General features: G+C 45.7%; 1 protein-coding gene across 1 annotated transcript in view; it reads left to right on the top strand.

Annotated features, from left to right (window-relative positions):
* Nucleotides 1-22,899: 22,899 nt before the first annotated feature.
* PHF20L1 (PHD finger protein 20 like 1) overlaps nucleotides 22,900-23,850 on the top strand; it is an 88,203-nt gene continuing 87,252 nt past the window's right edge. The window contains exon 1 of the mRNA XM_083144858.1: nucleotides 22,900-23,130. The gene's annotated coding sequence lies outside the window, so the exon portion shown is untranslated. The remainder of the gene's footprint in view (nucleotides 23,131-23,850) is intronic.

Genomic DNA, 23,850 nt, shown 5'->3' with positions numbered 1-23,850 from the left:
CTGGAGACATCTGCAACTGACACTACTGGGGACATCTGTAACGGGCACTACTGGGGACATCTGTAACTGGCATTGCTGGAGACATCTGTAACTGGCACTGCTGGGGACATCTGTAACTGGCACTACTGGAAACATCTGTAACTGGCACTGCTGGAGACATCTGTAACTGGCACTACTGGGGACATCTAACTGGCACTACTGGAGACAGCTGTAACTGGCACTACTGGGGACATCTGTAACTGGCACTACTGGAGACATCTGTAACTGGCACTACTGGAGACATCTGTAACTGGCACTACTAGGGACATCTGTAACTGGCACTGCTGGAGACATCTTTAACTGGCACTACTTGGGACATCTGTAACTGGCACTGCTGGGAACATCTGTAACGGGCACTACTGGGAACATCTGTAACTGGCACTGCTGGAGACATCTGTAACTGGCACTACTGGGGACACCTGTAACTGGCACTGCTGGAGACATCTGTAACTGGCACTGCTGGAGACATCTGTAACTGGCACTACTGGGGACATCTAACTGGCACTACTGGAGACAGCTGTAACTGGCACTACTGGGGACATCTGTAACTGGCACAACTGGAGACATCTGTAACTGGCACTACTGGGGACATCTGTAACTGGCACTACTAGGGACATCTGTAACTGGCACTACTAGGGACATCTGTAACTGGCACTGCTGGGGGCATCTGTAACTGGCACTACTGGGGACATCTGTAACTGGCACTACTGGGGACATCTGTAATTGGCACTGCTCGGGACATCTGTAACTGACACTACTGGGTACATCTGTTGCTGGCACTACTGGGGACATGATATGTAACTGGCACTAATGGGGTCATCTGTAATTAGCACTACTGGGGACATCTGTAACTGGCACTACTGGGGACATATGTAACTGGCACTACTGGAGACATCTGCAACTGACACTACTGGGGACATCTGTAACTGGCACTACTGGGGACATCTGTAACTGGCACTGCTGGGGACATCTGTAACTGGCACTGCTGGGGACAGCTGTAACTGGCACTATTGGGGACATCTTTAACTGGCACCGCTGGGGACATCTGTAACTGGCACTGCTGGGGACATCTGTAACTGACACTACTGGGTACATCTAACTGGCACTACTGGAGACATCTGTAACTGGCACTACTGGGGACATCTGTAACTGGTACTGCTGGGGACATCTGTAACTGGCACTGCTGGGGACATCTGTAACTGGCACTACTAGGGCCATCTGTAACTGGCACTGCTGGGGGCATCTGTAACTGGCACTGCTGGGGGCATCTGTAACTGGCACTACAGGGGACATCTGTAACTGGCACTACTGGGGACATCTGTAACTGGCACTGCTGGGGACATCTGTAACTGACACTACTGGGTACATCTGTTACTGTCACTACTGGGGACATGATATCTAACTGGCACTACTGGGGTCATCTGTAATTAGCACTACTGGGGTCATCTGTAATTAGCACTACTGGGGACATGATATGTAACTGGCACTTCTGGGGACATGATATGTAACTGGCACTACTGATATGTAACTGGCACTAAATATGTACAAGAAAATGATCACTTAGCATTCACATCCAGTGCCTGAGATAGTACCCAAACCTTGTTTCATGACCAAATAAAATATATTTGTGTGTATTTCATGTGTTTGATGTGATTATATAATATACATGCATTTTGTGCTCACACATCCTCAAGATACCTCATTGAAATATAAAAATATTCCAGAATATGGAATAATCTAAGCATTATTTTTGAATAAGGATTACTCAATCTGTATTTCATTAAATGGTTTTAAGACAAACAGAAACTGTTGTGTTCACTGTGTCATGAAAAAAAGAGATCAGTATTTTTTTTGCTTTGTAATTTTGACTGAATTTCTACAAAATTGCCTATCCTCCCAAAACTGCTGTGAGGCTTCCGAATATCAAGGGCGAGATTCTCTATTACAGAAATGCGGTAAAAACCCCGTTATCGGGGTTTTTACCGCATTTCTGTATTCTCTAACCTCCCTCCGCAGTGTCACCGCTGCGGAGGGAATCGCCAGCAAAAGCTGGCGGTTCCCTGCAAAAGCCTATGGGCTTCTTACCGCAGCGGTGTGTGAGGGATCCGTCACGGATCCCTCCCAGCATGCCCTGCGGCCGGCGCGTCACTCTGCGCAGGCGCAGACGGACTCCCGGGTCATAGACCCGGAAGTCCAGCAACGGCGCCACATCGCAAGGGACAGCTCTTACCGCAAGAGCTGTCCCTTGCGTTAATGACCGCATATTTTAGAGAATATGCGGTCATTAGAAATGCGGTGGCCGGCGAAGAGGGCTGCGGATTTTAGAGAATCCCGCCCCAAGTCCCCCTAACGATCTCCCCACAGCCCCATCTACTGCCAGTAAAATAATAGCCTTTGCGGTCTAGGCAGGGGTGTAATTTGATATCCATAGGCCCCATAGCAAAAGATTTAAGAGGCCCCTATGTACCACCTAATGGTGATAAATATACGTAGCTCATATAACTTACCCCCTTCAGTTCTGGGCCCCATAGCAGCTGCACCCCTTGCACCTATGATAGTGACGCCCCTTGGGTCTACGTGGATTGGGGGGCTGAAATTTTATAACTTTGTCATTTTGGCCCTGCCCCCTCCAAGTAATGAGACGGATCATAGCATTTGCTGTAATGGGGGGCGGGGTATGATGACGTCAAGCTCCGTCCCTGCCACCTAAGTGCAGCTGAGAGTCTCCACCCTGGGGTTGTCCTGGAGAGAAGAAACACTAAGTAGGCAAGTATGATTTACTGAAAAAGCAAATGAGCCAGCGCTGTCTGAAGTTATACAAGACGGTTCAAGTTTAAAATATATTTTAATATAAAAAGGGAAAGCTGTGTATATAATAGTCACTATAAAATGTTTTATATATATATATTACAAATAATACCATAAAGCTAAAACTTGAGCTGTATTTGCTGTATGAATAGTGACCCTTATTCAGATCTGATCGCAGTATGAAATTGTTCTCAAAATGGGCAAAACCATGTGCACTGCAGGTGGGGCAGATGTAATATGTGCAGAGAGAGTTCAATTTGGGTGGGGTGTGTTCAAACTGAAATCTAAATTGCAGTGTAAAAATAATGCAGCCAGTATTTACCTGCACAGAAACAAAATAACTCACACAACTCTAACTCTATCTGCACCTGTTACATCTGCCCCACCTGCAGTGCACATGGTTTTTCCCATTTTGAGAACAAATTTGTACTGCAATCAGATCTGAATAAGGGCCATAATTTAAGATGAGGTCACACTTTTACAACTGTATAGAATTTGAATTCTCATATATTACCATTCCATATTGGTATACTGGCTGATGGGGTCTGAAGATGATTGTGGAGGATGTTGACATCCAACATTCTCAAACATGCCTCCCACAGATCCCTTGGTCTGCTCTATAATTTCAAGAGCTCAGCACTCCTTGAGAAAACAAATCCCACTTGATTAGCTAGTTAAGGCAAATCGTCCCAAGTACAAGGTCCAGTTCTTATTGGAGGGGTAGAAAGACAGCCAATGGATGGTGTTGATTTCAGGTGGATGTGTAAATAGGTGCTCAACGCGTTTCCCTGGATGCTACACTCCGCCTTCCTCAGGAGCAAATGTGTAATCTCAGTTCAAAGCAGCTCAATATATACCTCTCAATTAATTGAGGATAGCATTCACATACGAGATCATTAAAATAAATTAAATGAACCGTCTTGTAATAAGTATATATTTCATATTCATTTAATCTGGAGGCAGTGAGATAAATGAATAATACACTTAAATTCTAAGTACTACAAATATTTATGAGCTATAAAGGAGATTTAAATTGTACACACCTACCGGAAAGTGTGCTTTACTATTATCTAGGCCAGGGATGGATTGAGGCTGCTTTACAGCGCTGGCATGTGAGTGTGTGCATGTCAAGGGGCATGGCCACCACCTCCAGGGGGCTCAAGGGATACATAAGCGCTCCTGGCGGTTGGGATGCCAGCGGTCTAAAGATTGTCACCGGCTTCAAGATGTGAATGATCCCGACACCCGTAAATGCAGATTAACTTTTTTAAAGCTTGTGGTGTGTCAATAAATCTACTATAGATTCAGGTATTTGTGCCAAGTGTTGCCGATTCAACTGAACAATGAACAAGTGCACACACACACATAAATATATATATATATATATACACGCTGTTGTCCCTGGCGACAGCGGGTAACCTGAAACCATTGGAAATAAGGACTGAGTTTACTACAAGTCTGCCGAGTGCTGCGGATTCCGCACATTATATTTATAGTCAACTTTTGCTCTCATTCAAAAGTCGGCAACATGTGGCACAAACTTTAAAAACACTTTATCGTACAGATAAGTGAAGCAGTAATTTAACTCTTACAACTCCAGGCCAGTGTCATTCATTCCAAGCTGGGTGAATGTTGGACATAAAATAGAAAATGAGAGCTGATCAAAAAAGCAGAGCAAACGAATGACGGTCATAAAGAAGGTAGTAGCTGACGGGCAGGGGTAAAGGCTCTGCAAACCGCACCTGACCCTTGGCAGAGCTAAGAACGTATTGGTGCTTGTGAAACGCTTAAGAATGAGTTAGTTAGGGTCATTTTGGCCCCTTTTAGCATAAAGTGCCGCTGAAAAGAGGCCACTTGGATCGGCTATGCCTGGGATGTCTGCTGCCTATCACTGCATTGAAGTCATCCCTGTCATTTAGAAATAAGCTGTCCTCGTACCTTACAGAACCGGATTCTCAGAATGATCTCATGTGCTATCTACAACAGAGTCAGACTGGATTATCTCATCCAGCGCTCACAATGCAAGTACTGTGCTCCACACAAGGCTCCGGAACGGTGAGAGAAAACATTGTTTTGTTAGATCCACAGTAGCCATGACAACAGCAGATACCTGTCAGCAACTGACTGACTTCTCAGCAGCACCAGACTCCACCAAAAAACAGGACTGACAGTGGAAAGTGTGCTGCTTTGTATTTACACGCTGCTTTCCATGTGGGAATAAATGAATACATTTTACATAAGCACCCCCAGCCAAAGCATGGTCAGCCCAGGCCAGGTCCCTGGGGGAGTGGGGACCCCCCAATAAAGGGGTCCCCCCTTCAGGGCTGTGCGGGCCGGGCTACACATAAAAGTCTTAAGAATAGTATAAAAGTATTGCGTTCTGACTTGGAGAACCACAAGCCCCAGCATGCGTGGCCTTAATGGGCCTGCTGGTTCTTGTAGTTTCACAACAGAATGAATACGTAAATAAGACACACACACACACACACACACACACACACCATAATAAATTATAAGTTTAATACATACTACCATACAAACAAAAATACACACTTACCTATAGGGTTCACTGTAGGCCTGTCCTCTTCTCCAGTGGAATCCATAGGGGACTGGAGCAAAAAAATTATACTCACCGTACCCTCCAGTGTAGATAGCATCCATGTGTATGTAAAACAGGGTTGCCTACCCTCACGAAAATCGGGTCACCCTCCCGGCCCCCCGGAAAGGTGGCCAACCCTCCCGGATTCTGGGGGACCCCCGCTCCCCCCCTCTGATTGCGCCCCCCCCCCCCTGACCGCGGCATTTAAATTACCTTATGTCTGCAGATCTCTGGGGAGGGGGCGGGGCTAAAGCGTCATAATCGCATAATTTAGCCCCGCCCCCTCCACGGAGATAGGCAACCTAAGTAACTTTCCTTCATGGGGGCGGGGCTTAATGGTGTCACGTTTAAGCCCCGCCCACCCCGAGCTCCTGCTGAAAGTCTCCTCTCCGGGCTTCTCCCGGAGAGGAGCTTTTAAAAGTCGGCAACCCTGGTGTAAAAACCCCCAAAACAAAGGAATGCCCCCTATCCAGCGCACTGAGGGACACAGACCCTCCATGAGAATGAGGGAATCCCCAGTGACGTCAGTCCCAGGCTTCTCCCCCAGCCAATCAGGAGCGGGCTGACCAGCCAGGGTGATCATGCTTTGGCTGGGGGACCTTATGTAAAAAGTGTCCCCTGGCTGTGGCTTGACACCACGGACTGTTTGAGCCCAGTGCTGGTTTCCAAAATATGTAGGACCCCTACTCCATTTGTCCTCCGTATTGAGGGAAGCAGGCCAGGCCAGTTTTTCCCTCCCTGTATTTATGCAACCAGGACCGGCTCAATGGCCTAGATTTTGACTGCATGCAGTCTTAACTTGCGATGTACGGAGCCGCCAATCTCGGTAAAGTTATTTCATTACCGCCGTGTTTTATGTGACATATTAAAAGTTTTAAAAAAAACACGTTACTTGCACTATGGAGCGCCCGTTCTTATTGTTTGTTTAGATTTACTTACTTGCTGGATTCAGATGCCTTTTGGGTGGACAACGGAGCAGCCGGGTCTAATCATACCTGAGTGCGCCTACACTGATCACAGAGGAAACAACTGACAGTGTTTATCCTGGGACTTGTAGTTCCACAGACACCTCGAACTACCATTTGTTTGGGACCCGTACTCTCACGGACTTCTCCGTTCTCCGTGTGGGTTTGACATAGGGTTCTGTCTGTTTTTACACTATATATATATATATATATATATATATATATATTTCGGCAGAGTCCGCACTCAAGTTGCCCATCTCTATGAGGGGGGTGCTCCTACAGATGCCTAAACATCAAAGTATATCGGAGGTGAAAAAAGGGCACTCACCATATTAAAAGCAATCTTAGGTTTTATTCCATGAAAATAGAAAAAGCTGACATACCATCGACGTAACGTGACTTTTGGTCTTACAAAAGACCATCATCAGGATTTGATACAGCTTAAGTTTCAACAACCGTCAGACAAGCAACCTGGCATCCATCCCTGGGGAGGATACACCTGTACTGCCTCACCGGGCCAGTTTAAATACCCATATGCAGGAAGTGACATCATCACTCCATGCATTTCCACATCTCACTCAATCAACTACACAAAACATATTGGCAAACGTACATAAGTACCAGAAAAAGAATTGGGGATGTGTCCAGACGTAAAACGCCACTTGGGGGCATGTAAAAGATCTGTAGGTAGTCTAAAACAATGTAAACCAATGGCGAAATGTAATGGGAGGCGTTTTTTTTTTTGCGATTTTTCCCGCAAAATATGCCGTTTTCGGGCATTTCCCGAAAATCGCATATTTTATAGGGTGCGATTTGCGGGAAAAATCGCATTTTTTAAAGGTGCGATTTTTAGTTAGACTAAAAATCGCATCCAGATGTTTTCCCATTAAAAAGGCTAGAAGTCGCATATTTAATGGGTTGCGATTTTTAGTAAAGCTTACTAAAAATCGCAAAAAAAATAGACCAGGTTCTGCCTGGCGATTTTATCAGAAACATGCAGAGATCATTGAGATCTGTGCATGGTTCTGTTGTAAAAAAATAGTTAAAACAAAAAAAAAGAAAAAAAAAACGGCGTGCGGTCCCCCCTCCTAAGCATAACCAGCCCCGGGCTTAAAAAGCCGGTGCTGGTATAATAAAATCCAAGGAACAATCAAGTTGGGGTTCCCTGGATTTTATAAAACCAGCACCAGGCTCAAGGTCCGGCGCTGGTTCCCAAAATACGGGGGACATAATGACTAGGGGTCCCCCGTATTTTAAGAACCAGCACCGGACACAACCAGCCAGCAGGGTAATGCCACAGCCGGGGGGAGACTTTTTATACAAGTCCCCCCGGCCAAAGCATTAACCCCCTGGCTGGTCAGCATGGGCAGGGGTCCTGGGGAAGTGGGGACCCCCCCAATGAAGGGGTCCCCCCCCTCCAGGACTTACCAGCCCATGCTGATAGTCCGGGGCTGTCCTCCATGCCCCTGGGCTGTGGGCATGGAGCTGATGCTTTGTGTAAAAAAAAGAATGATAACTATTGTTTTACACTGGCGAACTATGAGTCCCAGCAAGCCTACCCCGCATGCTGGGACTTGGGGAACCACAAGTCCCAGCATGCGGGGCATTAAAGTGCCCGCTGGCACTTGTAGTTCTGCAGTGTAAAAAATAGTGCACAAAAGCACACTGACACCCTGTGAAATAAAACTTTAATACACACAAAACACACTGATACTTACCTACCTTGAGCCCGTAGGTCGGTCCCTGGATCCTGGATTCGTCCTCCGGGGCTCCAGGGCAGAAGAGTCCGGTTCCGGGGCCTTGGTCCTGGTTCCGGGGCTGGTCCTGGGGTTCCGGGGCTCCTGGCGTGAAGAATCCGGGGTCCGGGATCCGTGGTAGTCCAGAGGGGTACCTAAGGAGGGAAATCCAACTCACCTGCTCCCCGGCGGCGACCTCCGGTGACAGCGCTGCTCCCGAATGGTACCCGGCTTCAAGGAGTTGGTCCGGCGCTGAGATGTTACTCCCTCGCCGTCTCTGAACAGAATGATTTCTCGGCCAATCAGGAGCCGAGAAAGTCGGCTCCTGATTGGCCAGAAATCATTCTGAATATAGACGCCGACGGAGTAACATCTCTGCTCTGGATGCGCTGAGATGTTACTCCGTCGGCGTCTATATTCAGAATGATTTCTGGCCAATCAGGAGCCGACTTTCTCGGCTCCTGATTGGCCGAGAAATCATTCTGTTCAGAGACGGCGAGGGAGTAACATCTCAGCGCCGGACCAACTCCTTGAAGCCGGGTACCATTCGGGAGCAGCGCTGTCACCGGAGGTCGCCGCCGGGGAGCAGGTGAGTTGGATTTCCCTCCTTAGGTACCCCTCTGGACTACCACGGATCCCGGACCCCGGATTCTTCACGCCAGGAGCCCCGGAACCCCAGGACCAGCCCCGGAACCAGGACCAAGGCCCCGGAACCGGACTCTTCTGCCCTGGAGCCCCGGAGGACGAATCCAGGATCCAGGGACCGACCTACGGGCTCAAGGTAGGTAAGTATCAGTGTGTTTTGTGTGTATTAAAGTTTTATTTCACAGGGTGTCAGTGTGCTTTTGTGCACTATTTTTTACACTGCAGAACTACAAGTGCCAGCGGGCACTTTAATGCCCCGCATGCTGGGACTTGTGGTTCCCCAAGTCCCAGCATGCGGGGTAGGCTTGCTGGGACTCATAGTTCGCCAGTGTAAAACAATAGTTATCATTCTTTTTTTTACACAAAGCATCAGCTCCATGCCCACAGCCCAGGGGCATGGAGGACAGCCCCGGACTATCAGCATGGGCTGGTAAGTCCTGGAGGGGGGGGACCCCTTCATTGGGGGGGTCCCCACTTCCCCAGGACCCCTGCCCATGCTGACCAGCCAGGGGGTTAATGCTTTGGCCGGGGGGACTTGTATAAAAAGTCTCCCCCCGGCTGTGGCATTACCCTGCTGGCTGGTTGTGTCCGGTGCTGGTTCTTAAAATACGGGGGACCCCTAGTCATTTTGTCCCCCGTATTTTGGGAACCAGCGCCGGACCTTGAGCCTGGTGCTGGTTTTATAAAATCCAGGGAACCCCAACTTGATTGTTCCTTTGATTTTATGATTCCAGCACCGGCTTTTTGAGCCCGGGGCTGGTTATGCTTAGGAGGGGGACCGCACGCCAGTTTTTTTTTTTTTTTTACAACACAGCGCACAGTACTGAAAATGTGCTGATTTTCATGACTGAAAATCGCACATTTTCAGGACTAAAAAAGCGCCCGAAATCGCACCATATCGCACTTTTTTGCCGCAAATTCGCATCTCATTACATATGCGAATTCGCGGCAAAAAATGTGCTTTTTAAAGGTGCGATTTGGTGCGATTTTTTTCTTACGAAAAAAATCGCACCCTATTACATATCGCCCCAAGTTGTAAACCTCCAGACCGGAAGTACGTCGGACCGGAAGTAACTTGCGTGTCAACTGTAAGCGGCGGAAGTGAGCTGTGCGTTCCACAGTCTCAACTCCAAGCCGGAAGTTGCCCGCGTTCCAAAGGACGTAAAGAGGAACTGACCAATGCGTTCCACCTGCCGAGTAACGGCCGGGGAACCGCTGTGTACCACACGTGACCTGCCAGGTCAGAGGGTCATTAGCGTTCCAATAGTTCGAAAAGGGGTGTGTCTGGTGCGTTCCACACGCCGGCAAAGGCTGGGGAACCGCTGATGAGATCATAACTTAATGTGAAATATTAATTAATGAGGTAGAGATGCAGACAGGTAATCAAACCAGCCCGGTGGGAGCACTCACATTGGTCTACTCATTACTAACAAAAACATAAACTAATCACCAAAAAATTATACATATACATAAAAATACATATATACAAAAAAATAATAATAATAATAAAAAAATAAATGAATACTACCAATTGTGTTCATTAGTAGTGGATCACTCTAGGTATAGAGTTTACTGTTTTTATATTTTCTTATTTTATATGTTTTTTTTTTTTTATATATATTATATTAGGATATTAATCCTTTTTTTAGAAGAATTATAAACAGGCCAAACCAACACATGGCAGGGTTCAATTGAATCCCTGTTGTTAAATATGGGTACCAAAATTGGCACTCTGTGATATACCATACACCAATCTGATGTGTTAGTGACAATACATAGCGGTACAAACATAAATAGAAAAAAAGGGTATGTACAAAAAAAAAAGAAAAAAAAAGGAAACAGCCTGGAGCCACCCACTCAAGCTTCCAAAAATAAAAAAATCCGAACTAAGGCAATGCAAAAATTAATCAGAAAAATGAAGAAAAAAAGGGAAGGGACAGAGACAAGGTCTTTTCATCTCAAAAAAATTGAGAATGGATTGTATTCTTTTAGTCCTCGAGGGGACAAAGTGTCCAAGTCAAAAATCCATCTTGATTCCTTCTTCTTAAGCATCAAGTAACGGTCACCACCCCTAATAGGCTTAGGAACATAATCTATGAGCATGCACCTGAGGCTTGCCACACTGTGGCCTTTTTGCAAAAAATGTTTTGCCACAGGTTTATCTGTGGTTTTGGACTCCAGGGCTGATCTGATGGTCATACGATGGTTTGCCATCCTCTCACGAAAGTTCCTTTTCGTCAATCCTACATAGTAAAGCCCGCAGGGGCATATGAGAATATAAATCACATGATCCATGCGGCAATGTAGTCAGTGTTTAATTGGAATCTTTTTCCCACTGTGTGGGTGTGCAAATGTGGAACCAATATTTAGGGATCTGCAGGTTATGCAGTCGCTGCATCTGAAGCAACCATGCTTCATAGATGGAAGCCAGGTAGCTGCTTGTTTACTGGGTTGTACCAAGGGTCTCATTAGTAGATCTTTTAAATTCCGTCCCCGTCGATATGCACACATTGGTGGTTTTGGACTGATATTAGTGAATGTCTGGTCAGTCGCTATAATCGGCCAATGTTTAGCCATTTTTTGTTTCCTTTTGTGTGCTTCAGTATCGAACGTATTTGCATAAATCATTCGTGGACGTGCATCAGTAGGTGTTGAGCTGCTACTAGTCATGGAAAACCTGTCTTTTGCTTTAGTAAGGCATCGGGTGAGAGTGGCCCCAGTGTAACCACGCTCCAAAAATCTTAAGTGCATTTCATTCAATTGTTCCTTAGTGGTTACGTCTGATGAATTGTTTCTCAGAACTCTCAAAAATTGAGAGACTGGAAGATTTTCCTTGAGATGTGGGGGGTGGTGACTTGATGCATGTAATAATGAATTTCTATCTGTGTCCTTACGATACAGTCTGGAACCCAGGCCATTTCCTTCACGGAAAAGCGTCAAATCCAAAAAATTAATTTCAAAACAACTAAACGAAAACGTGAAGTAAATGGGTGTCTCCAGGCTGTTTAAAGAAAAAAGCATATCCTGCAACTCCTGCTCAGCGCCCAGCCATATCAAAAATACATCGTCAATATAGCGGCGATAATAGAAGATGTTCACATCATATTTGGGGAAGATATGTTCAGTCTCATATCTGGCCATATATAAGTTGGCATAGGCTGGGGCCAAATTGGACCCCATAGCCGTACCAGTAACCTGCAGGACAAATTTGTCCTTATACAAAAAATAATTCTTGGTCAGAACAAGAGATGTTAATGTAACAAGAAACTCAGTGGGTGGACCAATACGAGCTGTATCATTTAGGATGTTTCTGATTACTTCCAGACCTTCAAGGTGTGGGATTACAGTATATAGCGAAGCTACATCCATGGTTACAAGAATGGCATTGGGAGGGATAGGTGGAAGTTCTTTCAAACTGGCAAGTAGATCACCAGTATCCTGCAGGTAACTCGATGTGCGTTAAACATAGGGCTGCAGATGATGGTCCACATACTGTGCAAGCGGTTGCAACGTTCCTAAGACTCACTGACTGTACTAAGAATATTATGCCTTTAAATTCTAAATACCACAACTTACAAGTACCAGAACGAGAAGCCCTTAAATCCTTGATGGCCAACGACTCCCTGGTCTTTCGCCAGGCCGATAAGGGAGGAGCGTTGGTCGTCCAGGATTGGGTGGACTACGACAAAGAAATTATGAGACAACTGAGTGACTCATTGGTGTATGAGGTTCTCCCAAGGGACCCAGGGATAGACATTAAACGAGAAGTGGATGTAACTCTTAAATTAGCTTTAACGGCTGGTTGGATAGATGATAATATTTTTGGTTTTCTTACAGTAGATTTTCCAATCTGCCCGGTGATATACACCATGCCGAAGATCCACAAAAGCTTGACGGATCCTCCTGGCCGACCCATAATATCGGCCAGAGGATCCGTCTTGCAACCGCTTGCACAGTATGTGGACCATCATCTGCAGCCCTATGTTTTAAGCACATCGAGTTACCTGCAGGATACTGGTGATCTACTTGCCAGTTTGAAAGAACTTCCACCTATCCCTCCCATTGCCATTCTTGTAACCATGGATGTAGCTTCGCTATATACTGTAATCCCACACCTTGAAGGTCTGGAAGTAATCAGAAACATCCTAAATGATACAGCTCGTATTGGTCCACCCACTGAGTTTCTTGTTACATTAACATCTCTTGTTCTGACCAAGAATTATTTTTTGTATAAGGACAAATTTGTCCTGCAGGTTACTGGTACGGCTATGGGGTCCAATTTGGCCCCAGTCTATGCCAACTTATATATGGCCAGATATGAGACTGAACATATCTTCCCCAAATATGATGTGAACATCTTCTATTATCGCCGCTATATTGACGATGTATTTTTGATATGGCTGGGCACTGAGCAGGAGTTGCAGGATATGCTTTTTTCTTTAAACAGCCTGGATACACCCATTCGCTTCACGTTTTCGTTTAGTTGTTTTGAAATTAATTTTTGGGATGTGACGCTTTTCCGTGAAGGAAATGGCCTGGGTTCCAGACTGTATCGTAAGGACACAGATAGAAATTCATTATTACATGCATCAAGTCACCACCCCCCACATCTCAAGGAAAATCTTCCAGTCTCTCAATTTTTGAGAGTTCTGAGAAACAATTCATCAGACGTAACCACTAAGGAACAATTGAATGAAATGCACTTAAGATTTTTGGAGCGTGGTTACACTGGGGCCACTCTCACCCGATGCCTTACTAAAGCAAAAGACAGGTTTTCCATGACTAGTAGCAGCTCAACACCTACTGATGCACGTCCACGAATGATTTATGCAAATACGTTCGATACTGAAGCACACAAAAGGAAACAAAAAATGGCTAAACATTGGCCGATTATAGCGACTGACCAGACATTCACTAATATCAGTCCAAAACCACCAATGTGTGCATATCGACGGGGACGGAATTTAAAAGATCTACTAATGAGACCCTTGGTACAACCCAGTAAACAAGCAGCTACCTGGCTTCCATCTATGAAGCATGGTTGCTTCAGATGCAGCGACTGCATAACGTGCAGATCCCTAAATATTGGTTCCACATTTGCACACCAACACAGTGGGAAAAAGATTCCAATTAAACACCGACTACATTGCCGCATGAATCATGTGATTTATATTCTCATATGCCCCTGCGGGCTTTACTATGTAGGATTGACGAAAAGGAACTTTCGTGAGAGGATGGCAAACCATCGTATGACCATCAGATCAGCCCTGGAGTCCAAAACCACAGATAAACCTGTGGCAAAACATTTTTTGCAAAAAGGCCACAGTGTGGCAAGCCTCAGGTGCATGCTCATAGATTATGTTCCTAAGCCTATTAGGGGTGGTGACCGTTACTTGATGCTTAAGAAGAAGGAATCAAGATGGATTTTTGACTTGGACACTTTGTCCCCTCGAGGACTAAATGAATACAATCCATTCTTAATTTTTTTGAGATGAAAAGACCTTGTCTCTGTCCCTTCCCTTTTTTCTTCATTTTTCTGATTAATTTTTGCATTGCCTTAGTTCGGATTTTTTTATTTTTGGAAGCTAGAGTGGGTGGCTCCAGGCTGTTTCCTTATTTTTTCCTTTTTTTGTACATACCCTTTTTTTCTATTTATGTTTGTACCGCTATGTATTGTCACTAACACATCAGATTGGTGTATGGTATATCACAGAGTGCCAATTTTGGTACCCATATTTAACAACAGGGATTCAATTGAACCCTGCCATGTGTTGGTTTGGCCTGTTTATAATTCTTCTAAAAAAAGGATTAATATCCTAATATAATATATATAAAAAAACAAAAACATATAAAATAAGAAAATATAAAAACAGTAAACTCTATACCTAGAGTGATCCACTACTAATGAACACAATTGGTAGTATTCATTTATTTTTTTATTATTATTATTATTTTTTTGTATATATGTATTTTTATGTATATGTATAATTTTTTGGTGATTAGTTTATGTTTTTGTTAGTAATGAGTAGACCAATGTGAGTGCTCCCACCGGGTTGGTTTGATTACCTGTCTGCATCTCTACCTCATTAATTCATATTTCACATTAATTTATGATCTCATCAGCGGTTCCCCAGCCTTTGCCGGCGTGTGGAACGCACCAGACACACCCCTTTTCGAACTATTGGAACGCTAATGACCCTCTGACCCGGCAGGTCACGTGTGGTACACACAGCGTATCAACAGCGGTTCCCCGGCCGTTACTCGGCAGGTGAAACGCATTGGTCAGTTCCTCTTTACGTCCTTTGGAACGCGGGCAACTTCCGGCTTGGAGTTGAGACTGTGGAACGCACAGCTCACTTCCGCCGCTTACAGTTGACACGCAAGTTACTTTCGGTCCGACGTACTTCCGATCCGGAGGTTTACAACTTGGTTTACATTGTTTTAGACTACCTACAGATCTTTTACATGCCCCCAAGTGGCGTTTTACGTCTGGACACATCCCCAATTCTTTTTCTGGTACTTATGTACGTTTGCCCATATGTTTTGTGTAGTTGATTGAGTGAGATGTGGAAATGCATGGAGTGATGATGTCACTTCCTGCATATGGGTATTTAAACTGGCCCGGTGAGGCAGTACAGGTGTATCCTCCCCAGGGATGGATGCCAGGTTGCTTGTCTGACGGTTGTTGAAACTCAAGCTGTATCAAATCCTGATGATGGTCTTTTGTAAGACCGAAACGTCACGTTACGTCGATGGTATGTCAGCTTTTTCTATTTTCATGGAATAAAACCTAAGATTGCTTTTAATATGGTGAGTGCCCTTTTTTCACCTCCGATATATATATATATATATATATATATATATATATATATATATATATATATAGAGAGAGGTGGGTGGGTGTATCGGATTGGCACACTTGGCTTTAGGTTAGTAAAAAATCCGGTGCCAGGTACATAATGTAACAATAGGAGACACTTACCCCCTCATGGAAAGGATGGAACCGGCACACGGCTGTTTGGTGAAGAAAAACGTGGTTTATTAAGAGTGCAACATTGCACAAGGTGACAGCTGCTGACCTGACAGCCGTTTCAACTGCTGGATGCAGTTTTCATCAGAGGTGAAGCACAGTGTTACAGAGCAGGTTTATATAGCCAGACATTGCACCAAAACATAAGCTAATGGGGTCAACCAAGCATCACTGGGTCATCCCTGCTGAGTGACAGCGGGGAAGGCAGGGGGCGTGGCTCTATGATGCTGCGGGATCCCCAGAGCGTCATCAGTCTCAGGAGGAGACTGGCTCCAGAGTCCCGTGCGTTCTATCTGTGCGGCGGCAGTTGTCACGATGTGCACAGCTGAGCCGCCGGGCAGGAGTTACAAGACGTGTGGGGAGTGTGATACAGCGCGCAGCAGGCACTGTGTAATAGGGGAAAGCTAATGTCACTAAAACGGGTAGAAGCGCTGGCGAGACTAATTGGCTGGGTGTACAGGGTGTGAAAATTGGTTGTCCCCTCAATATACAGGAAGCAGATAGCATGGAATACAGTACATATATAATGCCTCCTCCTGAGACTGATGACGCTCTGGGGATCCCGCAGCGTCATAGAGCCACGCCCCCCGCCTTCCCCGCTGTCACTCAGCAGGGATGACCCAGTGATGCTTGGTTGACCCCATTAGCATATGTTTTGCCGCAATGTCTGGCTATATAAACCTGCTCTGTAACACTGTGCTTCACCTCTGATGAAAACTGCATCCAGCAGTTGAAACAGCTGTCAGGTCAGCAGCTGTCACCTTGTGCAATATATATATGTGTAGGAATAAACCAGAGAAGCGCACAAATGAGCGATATAAAAGTAACACTTTACTGTAATAATATAGCTCACGTACATGTAAGTTTTAGGACAATGTGTGTGCAGGCAAACTGCATATATTAACCCGGGCAGCAGGAGTCCGTCATCAGCACGATGATGGGAGCACCAGACCGGTGATAGGACTTCACAGCCGGGACCAGGAGGATCAGGAGACGTCACCAGCTTCAAGGAGGTAGCGTCAGCCAAGGACCACCCAAAGCGTTTCGTCAGGGTATGACTTCGTCAGGAGGCGCCTCCTGACGAAGTCATACCCTGACGAAAGGTCATTCTCACTGAACCTTCTCACAGGCACACACCTCCAAAAGGACAGTGAAAACCACACTCTGAATTAAATACAACAGTGTACAGACTATACCTGTCCTTGAGCGCATATTGGTTGGTCTCATGATAAGAGTGTCTACCAGATAGTAAGAACCATAATCCGAACAGTTCAAGAAGGTATATGAAGTGTACCTACACCTGATCCTACATTGACAGGTGTCACCCAACTGAACCATCCCTGTAATTGGAACAGAGTTAATATTGGATGTATTATCTGGGGCAATATACATCCCATTAAGCTACCCATTCGTTTTGTATGCAGATTTTACCAATAACAGGAACAGAAAGTTCTCTATATTATTGACAGAATTATCATCCTCAGTCTGATAGATTTTTTTAGACTATTTCAAATAACACACGTCGTTAGAGCATGTTCTGATGATTGGATTATAATTATACGATCTCCAATTGGTTTTACCCCTGATGAAGTTGTTCTGACAAAACGCGTCGGGTATCACTTGAAATAAAATAATATTTATCTTAACGGATTCTGCATCTTATTGCGAAAAGGTGCTAGGATGGATATATGAAAATCAGTGTACACAGAAAAAAAACAAGGAATGCAGCGCCTAAAATAAAAAACTGAATACCAATTGGATTGACTTTACATATAAGTTTTATATCAGCGAGTTAAATTACACATTTTAATCAATAAATCATGGGTATGTATAAAAAATTCATTCAATACAAATAATAAAAGTATATTAAAAACCACACTGAATGAAAGTGTGTATTGCAGCAATATACGCTTTCATTCAGTGTGGTTTTTATATACTTTTATTATTTGTACTGAATTAATTTTTTTTTAATATAAAACTTATATGTAAAGTCAATCAAATTAGTATTCAGTTTTTTTATTTTAGGCGCTGCATTCCTTTTTTTTTTTTTCTGTGTAAATAATATTTAAATAACAAACTGGTGACGATGGCACTCAAAATGAAACAGAGCCAGTGGCAAGATTGCCAATGTTTCAAAGCATGTAATCGCTTGTTTTGTCAAGACATAGAGCCCGATTCAGATTTGAGCGCACATCTGCGATTTAGCACCAGCCTGTGTTCAGTTAAGTTGCCGCTCCAGTGAAATCCCGCCTTGTGAATGAATGTGCGCTGCTGCATGCCATCTAATGATTCTTCCACTGGCCACAACAAGCACGCCACGTTTTCCCTGTCACTCCCAGTGTTTTCGGCATGCCTAGCGATTTTCTGAGCACTCCCAGTAAATGGCCGGTTTCCACCCCCTCACACCAATTGCCTGTCAATCACCTTGCATACGGCCAGCGATTAGAAAAAGTTGCAGGAGTTCATCGCAGGAAGACCTTGCTCATGCCTACTGCGGGCCGTAATCATGCGCAGTAAATCGATAATCAGACGTTGTCAAAATGGCAGTCGTGTGTTCAGATCTGAATCGGGGGCCCATAGTAACATGCTTTGAAATGTTGGCGATCTTGCCTCTGGGCCAGTTTAATTTTGAGTGCCGCTGTCACCAGATTGTTGCGCTGGCTCCAGCCCTGTCGTCAGCTGCAGCTATGGAGGGCACTGATTTGTAAGCACTATTGCGGTATATGGATTGGAGGGTGAGTGCCACAGCCACCATTTTATATATATATTATATGCAAAGGAGGGTCCGGCACGCCACTCTGTAGGCGGGGGAAAGAGCTGGCCTGGGTGCTCGTCGAGGCAGGAGCGGTGCTGCTGCCAAGTGCAGTGTAAGAGAATAGCGTCACTCCAGGGCTGTCAGTGGAGATAAGGATTTTAATAAGGTCACATTAATTCACTGCTGATAGTCCCGGAGTAGCGCTATTCTTTTACACGTTAATATATGTAAACCCCACCTCTCATCAGACTCCGCCCCCATTAGGGCTGATGACAGAAATTTCCCGGGCTGGTTTTCTAACACAATCCACCCCTGAAAGTGGCCATATCGCAGTGGATGGGGGCCTTAACTCTCTCTGCACATGTTATTCAGCCCCAACTGCAGTGCACATGCCTTGCAATCAAGTCTGAATTAGGCCCATAATACAGTTACGTTACAGTTTTGCAGTATAGGAGACATACTACAAGTACAGTATGTTACATTGTTGCAGTATAGGATACACTATACACTACAAGTATGTTACCAGTGGTGTAACTAATATTTTTGCACCCCCGCCGAAATTGACATCACCCCCCCCCCCATAGCCCCTGCCCGGCGCCCATCCAAGAACAGTTAAGACCCCTCCCCTACCCCTCCGCATGCCGCATTCCTGGTCCGGCACCGCAGATATCCTCCTGGCTCCGTCTCCTGCAGTTATGAAAAATTACATGGCAAAATGACTGCCCCCTAATAGCAGACAGTTTTTAAGCATGCTAGAGGAGGCCACCGCCTCCTCTAACATTCCTAAATAACTTATTTTTGAGGGAAGGGGGATTTTGGTAAAAAAAACCGGTGCACAAGCAAAAACACGAATCAAGGTTATTAAATATTTGTAAATAATTCTGAATCCACAATATTGTGATGGGGTGCCTAGGTGTTTATACTTCAATGGCAGGTGGAGGTGCTCCCCTGAGAGTAGATGAACATACAGGTAGGAAAAATAAAAAGTACTCTCTTTTGCTGGGGCACTGCTTTTGAAAAAAGTTTTAAAGCTTTTAATTTATTAAACAATTTTATAAGAATAAAATGGACACACGTTGATACTAACATAACATACAAAAAACATTGAACATATAATAGGAGTGTGTAACACTATGCCTCACAATCTATCCAGTAAGCATTTTGTGTAAATAAGTTGTATAGTGTGTACAAGAATTCAATGTGCACACTGAATGCTTCTGTAACAGAGAAATGGCACAAATAATTTGATGGATATTTACAAATATCCTATAAGCAGAACGCTGCGAAATATTGAGGTTGTCACAATAAGAAAATCTGCTGACACTATCTGGTATCTCACTCTATAGAAAATAGATGCTGTTTATTACTGTTCAAATGCCGTTTTGAACAGTAATAAACAGCATCTATTTTCTATTTTCTATAGAGTGAGATACAAGATAGTGTCAGCAGATTTTCTTATTGTGACAACCTCAATATTTCGCAGCGTTCTGCTTATAGGATATTTGTAAATATTCCATCAAATTATTTGTGCCATTTCTCTGTTACAGAAGCATTCAGTGTGCACATTGAATTCTTGTACACACTATACAACTTATTTACACAAAATGCTTACTGGATAGATTGTGAGGCATAGTGTTACACACTCCTATTATATGTTCAATGTTTTTTGTATGTTATGTTAGTATCAACGTGTGTCCATTTTATTCTTATAAAATTGTTTAATAAATTAAAAGCTAAGTTTTAAAACTTTTTTCAAAAGACGTGCCCCCAGCAAAAGAGAGTACTTTTTCTTTTTCCTATTCCTAAATAACTGTCTGCTGTATGGGGGCAGCCATTTTGCCGTGCAATTTTTCATTACACGACAAGAGGATATCTGCGGTGCTGGACCAGACAGGAATGCAGCGGCGGCATGCGGAGGGGTAAGGGGGCGGCTCTGAGCAGTGTGCCCTGATGAGCATCGGCGACGCCCCGCTGGCGCTTGCTCCCCCAAGCAGCCGTGGTGGCTGCCGTATGGTAACTACGCCACATGTTACATTGTTGCAGTATATGAGACATACCACAGGTGAGTTTGAAGAAACTCAGGGAGCCCGAGGTGTGCTCCCACCACCAGTGCAGTGACTAAGTCGTGCATAGGGGGTCATGCGATCGAAGGACCCTCGCCCAAAGGAGAAGGGCCCTATTTTCTCCCTAACCCCTCTCAGCCATAAGAGGTGGGTCCTCTTTGCCGAAGCTCAGAGAGACCCTCTTTCCTCAAGCCTCGGAAGGGTTAGGATGGTGAGTCCTCCGCACCTGGAGGTTTGGAGAGACCCGCATTAGGCTTCCATCCGCCTTGCGGCTCGGGGTCGCCCTCGAGGGGACCAAAGCTCTCCCCAAAAGGATGAGAGCTGGGGAATGGAAGGCCCATAAGAGTCAACCACACAACCCAAAAAAAAGTGACACACTACAGAAAACAGAAAATGTGAAAAAGTGAGGAACGTGAAGAGAGAAGAGAAATAAATAATAAAGAGGACCCCAGCCAGAAGGCCGGGGTGGGGTTGTGAAAAATTGTCCTACCCTATCCAAAAGGATGAGGTAAGGACGTGCAGCCTAACCTAGAGGGGGAAGTGCGCAGTGCAAGTACCATACTTGTAGAAGGTGATTTTTGGGATCACCCGTGCAGGTTCGGCACTCTTGAGTTTCCCAAGGGGCACAGTGCAGCCTCGGACTTCACCACAGGTACAGTATGTTACATTGTTGCATGGTTATTCATTAATTATTTTGTTCTATGTTTGTCTTGTCCTGTGCATGATACAAATTCCCCTTGCTACCTGCATGGTTGCCGACTTTCTGGCTGCTTTCTCTGGGAGAGAGCAACCAGCTCAGTATGGCAGGGGGGCAGGGCCAAAGCCGAGAGGAAAAGGGGCGGAGCCACTGTTGTGATGAGCAGTTTAGGGGCTCGAGCGATTGCGTCATGTTAGCCACGCCCTCCGCTGTGCAATGCAGGTATTTTATGCATTGCACTGCGGGGAGCGGGGTTTAAGTGACACGATTGCGTCATTTGACCCACGGAACCCCCCACGAACCCCCCCTCCGCTGGAGATGCAGGACAATGCGGGAGGGTTGCCGTCCTTTCCGGGGGGCCGGGAGGGGGACCCGATTTCCTGGACCCTCCCGGCCATTCCGGGAGGGTAGGCAACCCTGCATGTTTCAGTATAAGATACACTACAGGTATGTTACTTTGTTGCAGGATAGGAGACACTACAAGTATGTTACATTATTGCAGTATAGGATTTTTTACCTCACTTCCGGAGTGCAACTTCCGTTTTTATCAATAAAGTTTTCCCATAAATAGCCACAAAGCTGGCACTTTCATTTATCCTTGAAAAAGTGCGCTTGGCGCATGAAACGCGTTGGACAGAACAACAAGATCACCCGGCAAGCTGTTACCCGCTCCCGTCTTCAATCTCTCTGCGGCCGGAGAACAACTTCGGTTCACTCGTCACGGACAGAGCATCGGCGCAAACGGCTGCCACATAGACATGCGGTGTCAGCTAGCCTTTGCGCTTAGAAGCCCTCCACACACCATCTCAGTGAGCCAGAAGAGGGACAGAGAAGGTACCAACTTTGAAATTAGGGATAGACAGGGACAGCGATACCGGGAGTATCAGAAAGCACACTAAAAAAAAACAAGTATTCCCCAAAAGGGTGTAAACATTTTTTATTAACCATTTTTATTCCTTACAGGTACCACTTATCATAATTATCATAGCCTCCACATTCCCCATATATGAGTCATATAGCATAAAATTCACTAAGCGCTCCTTATAAAAATCTCAGTATAGGAGATAGTTGTGTTACTGTACATGGTTCTAGGTTAACACAGAATAAAGACAGTAGTATTCTTTAAGTGAGCAAATTAAAATGGTACAATGATGATACAGTGTGTGACACAGGTGATGCAGAGTGGGACAGATGTGGCAGGAGTTTTGCAATGTGTGACACAGGTGACAGGGATGTTACACAGTGATGAAGTGTGTGACACAGGTGAGATAAAGTATATGACAAAGGGGTGTTGCAGTGCATGACACAGGTGACAGGCGTGACACATATGATGCAGTGTGTGCCACAGGGAACAGAGGGGATGCAGTGTATACGACACAGGTGTCAGAGGCGTTATAATGCAGCTCAGTAGCTGTGAGTGACACAGGTCACATGACCCCGCCTAATCAAAAGCATGAGTCACATGACCACAGAGGGGCGGAGGCTCCAAGGCGGCCGGAAGTCACGTGTCGCTCACCTTGGAGACGGCTGGGTGCGCGTGACGCGCTGACCCGGAAGCTGGGGTCCCCTGCTTGTGACGTGGCGCGATGTGATTGGCTGGCGGAGCGCAGAGGGCTCTCTGGGAGCTGCGGGAGAGAGTCCGGCGGAGAAACGGCTGAAGGATGAGGCTTCCCGGGGCACTCGTTCTCCTGTAGCCTGGCGGCGGCTCCTAGTCCTGGCCTGTCCCAGCTGCGTGCTGCGGGAACCAGAGAGGACATAGCCGGAGTGAGACAGCGGTCGGACAACGGACAGAGGTGACTCCGATACCTGGACACCGCCGGAGGCCTGGGAGACAGAAACCTCAGGGAGAGAGTGAGACTTCAGGGTGACAAGGAGAGAGGATAGACCACTGGGTAACAGGGAGAGGGAGGAAGAGCTCAGGGTGGCAGGGAGGGGGAAAGCTCAGAGAGACAGAAACCTCAAGGAGAGAGTGACACCTCAGGGTGACAGGGAGGAGGGGAGAGCTCAGGAAGAGAAATGTTTGCATGATGGTGAAAGTGAGAGAGGCAGCAGTATGACGGGAAGAGAGCAGAGAGTGATTCCAATATGTTGGTAAAAGAGAAGAGAGAGGCGGCAGTATGTTGGGGGAGCACAGAGAGAGAGAGAAATGCATCAGTATGGCAAGAGAGAGCAGAGAGGTGGCGGTATGCCAGGGAGAAAGCAGAGGGAGGTGGCAGTAGTATGCCAGGGAGAAAGCAGAGGGAGGCGGCAGTAGTAGTATGCCAGGGAGAAAGCAGAGGGAGGCGGCAGTAGTAGTATGCCAGGGAGAAAGCAGAGGGAGGCGGCAGTAGTAGTATGCCAGGGAAAAAGCAGAGGGAGGCGGCAGTAGTAGTATGCCAGGGAGAAAGCAGAGGGAGGTGGCAGTAGTAGTAGTATGCCAGGGAGAAAGCAGAGGGAGGTGGCAGTAGTAGTAGTATGCCAGGGAGAAAGCAGAGGGAGGTGGCAGTAGTAGTAGTATGCCAGGGAGAAAGCAG

Source organism: Crinia signifera, chromosome 5 (genome assembly GCF_055691185.1).
Source record: "Crinia signifera chromosome 5, ASM5569118v1, whole genome shotgun sequence".
NCBI classification, from domain to species: domain Eukaryota; kingdom Metazoa; phylum Chordata; class Amphibia; order Anura; family Myobatrachidae; genus Crinia; species Crinia signifera.
This window is presented reverse-complemented; position numbering and strand designations above follow the sequence as displayed.